Genomic DNA, 6,016 nt, shown 5'->3' with positions numbered 1-6,016 from the left:
TAAAGCGAGCAGCAACTTCGGCGGTAGATATAATAAATTCTTCTTCAATTGATTTTTCATCTAGACGTGTCATAGTCGTAGGCTATGGTTGAATTCGCGGTGTGTTCCATTCATTCTTGATGAGGCAGTCGGACCGAAGCCCTCAAAATTTCCTTCTTACGAGGCAGATGCAAAGGCAATGATGGAATCACATGCCGTACTCCTGCAAGTATAAGGGATGATGGCAGCGATTTCAGGTGCTTTGGTGCCCCCCCCCCCCCCCCCCCCCCCCCCGATCAAGTGGCTTTGTCATCGACCAGTCATCACCAGGCTTTCCCGTTGACATTTGTTGAGCTCTTGTTACTTGGAGAATCCGCACGGGACCAGCCAGCTTAATTAGCTTATTAGCTCCGTTAGTTGCAAATTGCCGGCCGGTCGGGAGACGCGCCGCCGCTGATGTTGGACGTACAGGATTTCCGCCTCGTCGATCGGCCAGCCGGGTCGCACATGCCCTGCCATAGGATCTTCCACTTCTTCACCGGCACGTGTCTTTAAGCTTGAAGGGAAATGTTTTATCAGCTAGGGACAAAGCTGAAAGGAGGTGCGGAAAACACACACATCAGTGGACCAACAACAAATGGGGAAGGTTCATACCTCCACAAATCGTGCAGTGCATGTGTATCAGACAATTCATAAACTTTCTGTAAATAAATTTCTGTTGAATGCAACCACTGAGCAGTCTTTCTCCTATATATAAAACATGAACCTGTCTAAATTTCTACTGTTCTTGTACAACATACTCCTATATAGTATAAGGGAACGAGAACTTTTTCGTCCAAGATAGAAGGGTCGGTGAAGCAAAGCTACGCTTGTCGTCACAGTTAACAATGGTATATCCGTTAGTGGTATTAAGCATCTCTGCTAGGGAAAGTCCCGTCCTTTAGTACCGGTTTCGCAACCGGTATTGCTAGTTCGGTACTAAGGGATCTCTAATACCGGTTGAAAAATAACCGGTACTAAAAGGGGGGCCTTTAGTACCGGTTCAGGAGACCAACCGGTACTAATTTGCCTGCCACGTCGCGTGTGGCCGTGACCAAATTAGTACGGTTGGTCTTCCCAACCGATACTAATTTATTTTTTTCCTATTTCTTTTCTCATTTTCTTTTTTGTTTCTTTATTCTATATTAGTATTTCGTATTTTTTTCCTTTACGTATACTAGTTCTAATATGTTAATATATATATATATATATATATGAAGTTGTATTTATCTATAATATTACATTTGAGATACTATTATATATATAGACATATTGTGCATGTGATTATCAACAAAGGAACAAATTAATGTAATAACGCATTGTAATGATATGTCATGTATCCGTCGCATTTATTAACAATACTATTTGCAAAAATCTCACCCTATTAAACAAGAACTGAATTTTTCATGGTTAAAACATTAAATATTTCAATTTTTTGTAGCACCATTAAATACTAAACAATAAATTTACGTAAAATTAAACAAGTACATGATTAAGTCATGGTAAACATGTTAATAACACTACAGGCACTATTCTTCTAAATTTTTGCATGGTCAAAATATCTATTTTTTGAATTTTAAAGTTAACATAAGTATTATGACCATTATAACCTATTAGTAAGTTAAAATTAATAACTTAACCAATTTTAATTTTGATATTTGACTGCATCTAATATTTTTATAGGGTATATCTAATCAACATCAAGTTACCAAATTATTTTTCCAATTTTTATGAATGTTATTTTATTTACTATGCAATAAACTAATATAATAGCAATTGTAAAAGAAAGAAAAATAAAAAGATGTTTAGTCAGAAACTGAAATAGTAGAAAGCAACCCCTTTAGTGTCGGGTGTTAGGTACGCCCGGTACTAAAGGGGTGGATTTCGTTTTACGGGTGCGCACCCACCCTCCCCCCTCTTAGTACACCCGGTACTAAAGGGGTGGATTTCGTTTCACGCGCGCGCACCCACCCCTAGTACACCCGGTACTAAAAGGAGGCCTTTAGTACTAGGTGTTGCCCCCACCAGGTACTAAAGGGCCTTTAGTACCAGGTAGGCTTCTTGCCCGATACTGGGGGGTTAAAGTAGGAGGCGCTCCTTCGTGTTCCCCAACACTTAGCCATTTCGTCATTCAATCCGAATCCACACCGCCGCACCCTCGTCGTCGTCGTCATCTGTCCCGCCTCCTCGCCTCGCCCGTCACCGCCGCCTCGCCAAATCCGTCACCGCCCCGCCTCTTCCAACGACGCCCCGCCTCGTCGCCGCCCCGACTTGTATGCCGTAGCTTGTCATCGCCCCTGTCGATCGCCGTCACCACCACCCCGTCGACTGACGCCGCCCCCAGCCCGTACGCCCCCGTCGCCGCTCCCATCGCCACCCTCGTGATCGCCCTCCATGCCGCCCTCATCGCCGCCCCCATCGACTGATGCCGCCGCTGCCGTCGTCCCTGCCCGTACACCCCCGCTGCTGCCCCCTCGTCGCCACCCCCATCGACCGCCATCGCCGCCCCCAACCCCACCACCACCGTGCCCCCCGGCCCCTCCACACGGCCAGGCGTGGGCTCGCGTCATGTCTGCTTACATACGCCCACAGCCGGTCGCTGACATCATCATCCTCTTTTTTATTTTTACAGCAATAGAAATTAGCTAGAAATTGTAAGAAAAACTATAGAAAATCTTGTTAATTCTTAGAAAAAAAATTCTTGAAGTAGCTAGAAATTATAGAAAATCATGTTAATTCTTAGAAATGTATAAAAATAAGTGAAAATTACTTTGATACTTTTAGATGTGAAAATAAGTTGGTGGACCGTCTTCCAACGAAGATGTACAAATTGAACCAATGGTACATGGAGGCTTGATCCAACGGTTTATTTGTGCTCGAAGTTTGGAAGAACTATGTGGCGCTTTGGTTGGTCATCTAACTTATTAGCAACCTTCCTTATTGGTTTGCTTGACATGTCCTTCATGTAGAAAACTTGAGTCACATCATTGGCTAGGATGAATGGTTCGTCTCTATATCCAATCTTGTTGAGGTCCACTATTGTCATCCCATAGTTATCTGTTGTTACGCCTCCTCCAGTAAGTTTCACCCATTGGCATCAAAACAGAGGAATTTTCAAAGGTCTATAGTCCAGTTCCCATATCTCCTCAATGACACCATAGTATCTGTCTTTTTTTCCATTGTTGTCTATTGCATATATATGGACACTACTATTTTGGTTTGTTCTCTTTTGGTCTTGGCCTCTCGTGTAAAATGTGTACCCATTTATCTTGTATCCTTGGAATGTCGATACTGAGATAGATGGACCCCTAGCCAACCATGCTAGTTGCTCTTCAATCGTGTCATCACCCATCAGTCGTCGCCGCAACCAAGATGCGAAAGTGTCAATGTGATGATGTGTAATCCAGGCCTCAATCTTCCCCTAGTTTGAGGACCGTACAATGGTCTTGTGCTCCTCCATATATGGAGCCACTAGGGATGATTGTTGCGAGACCGTGAAGTGTGCTTTATGAAATGTACTCTTATCGATATCCATCCGAGCTTTCCTCCCTAGTGTGCCATTTACCTTGAGTCTCCCCTCAGGGCGTGATACAGGGACTTCAATCGAACTTAGGTCATCAATAAAGTCAACACAAAACTCAATAACCTCCTTTATTCCATATCCCTTTGCGATGCTTTCTTCCGGATGGGCACGGTTACGAACATACTTCTTCAGAACTGTCATAAGCCTCATGAAAGGTAACATATTGTGTAGAAATATAAGACAAAAACAAAAATCTCTTCAATAAGGTGGACTAGAAGGTGGGTCATGATATTAAAGAAGGAAGGTGGAAAGACCATCTCAAAACTGACAAGGCATTGCACCACGTCATTCTAGTAAATTGTTTGGATGGATTGCCTTCCGAGAAATCATGTTGAGGAATGCACATAGCTTCACGATTGCAATTCTCACATTCTCTGGTAGAATACCCCTCAGTGCAACAGGTAGCAGTTGTGTCATCAGGACGTGGCGATCATGGGCCTTTAGATTTATGAATTTCTTCTCTTTAAAAATTATTATTGCCTGTATATTCGAGGAGTTGCCCGATGGGACCTTGATACTATTCAAACACTCAAACATGTTTTCCTTCTCTTCCTTACTAAGAGTGTAACTAGCAAGATGCAAATAATATTCATCATCTCTCTTTTCCAAATGTAGGCCATCTCATTATTTCATACGTTTCAGGTCTCGGTGTGCTTCAATTGTATCCTTTGCCTTTCCATATGTACCCAAGAAGCCAAGCATGATCACATAAAGATTTTTCATTAGGTGCATCACACATGACAGATCTCAAGGACTTTCCAATAAAGTAGCTCCTAAAATATAGACTTCTTCTTCCACATGAGTGCATGTCCGTCCTCATCGTTCGGAACAGGTTAGCTAGTAGAGCCCTTGCTAAAGACTACCCTCACATCATTTATCATAGAAAATACACGTTTACCATTATGGTGAACAGGCTTAGTACGTTTTTCTTCCTCCCCTTCAAAATGCTTCCCTTTCTTTCTTAATGGGTGCTTAGCAGGAAGAAATCAACAATAGTCCGTATACACGACCATTTTCAAATACATGCTGCAAGTATCATCTAAACAGTGCGTGCAGGCTCGATATCCCTTGTTTGATTGTCCAGATAGATTACCGAGCACCGACCAATCATTGATGGTTACGAACAACAATGCTCGTAGATTAAAAGTATCCTTTTTGTCCTTATCCCACACACATACACATTTTTCCTTCCATAACAATAAAAGTTCATCAACCAACGGTCTTAGGTAAACATCAATGTTATTGTCAGGTTGTTTTGGACCTTGGATAATTACTGAAATTATAATGAACTTCCGCTTCATGCACATCCAAGATGGAAGGTTGAACATACATAAAGTTACAGGCCAAGTGCTATGACCACTATTGAACTCACCTAATGGATTGAATCCATCTGTACTTAAACCAAATTGTATATTCCTTACATCCTTTTCAAACTTGGGAAATTCTCTATCAATTGTTCTCCACTGGGACCCATCAGTGGAGTGTCTGGTCATTTCATCTTGCTTACGTTCTTTTTTGTGCCAACGCATCAACTTTGCATGTGCCATATTTCTGAACAAATGCTTCAACCGTGGTACTATAGGAAAATATCACATTACCTTTGCAGAAACTTTTTTCTTGCTGGCCTGCCCCTCAACATCACCGGGGTCATCTCGCTTGATCTTATAATGCAGCGCTTCGCACACTGGACAAGCCTCCAATTTCTCATATTCCTTACCACGATAGAGGATACAGTCATTGGGACATGCATGTATCTTTTGTACCTCCAAACCCAGAGGGCAAACAATCTTTTTTGCTTCATACGTTGAGTATGACAATTCATTCCCCTCGGGAAGCATATTCTTTATGATTTTCATTAACTCATCAAAACCCTTGTCATAAACTCCATTTTTTGCCTTCCATTGTCGCATTTCCAGTGTGGTACCCAACTTTTTTTGCCCCTATTTGCAATTTTGGTACAATAATTTCTTATGATCATCTAACATATGCTTGAACTTTTTTAACTCCTTCACATTCTTGTAGTCTTCCTTTGTATCTTGCAACACCTGACCTAGATCATCGATAGGATCTTCTGCCTCGCCTATCTCTTCTTCAGCCTCGTCCATTGGAGCATCTGCAAAGGCACCTCCTTGAATCCAGTCAGAAATGTTGTCATCTTCTTCTTCATCATCATCTTCCATCATAACTCCTCTTTCCCTATGCTTGGTCCAAATAAAATAATTAGGCATGAATCAAGAACTATATACGTGAGCGTGAATAGTATTTCTAGATGTGTAATCCTTCTTATTTTTGCAAATTCTGCATAGACAACAAATGAAACCGAACGGCAGTTTGTTAGATTCTACCAGATCGAGAAAACCACGCAAGCCATTAATATACTTCATGGAGCGTTTGTCTGTGTTGTACATCCATTTT

Source organism: Setaria italica, chromosome VIII, assembly GCF_000263155.2.
Source record: "Setaria italica strain Yugu1 chromosome VIII, Setaria_italica_v2.0, whole genome shotgun sequence".
Classification (NCBI taxonomy): domain Eukaryota; kingdom Viridiplantae; phylum Streptophyta; class Magnoliopsida; order Poales; family Poaceae; genus Setaria; species Setaria italica.
The sequence above is the reverse complement of the archived record's forward strand: the minus strand, read 5'-3'. Positions refer to the sequence as shown.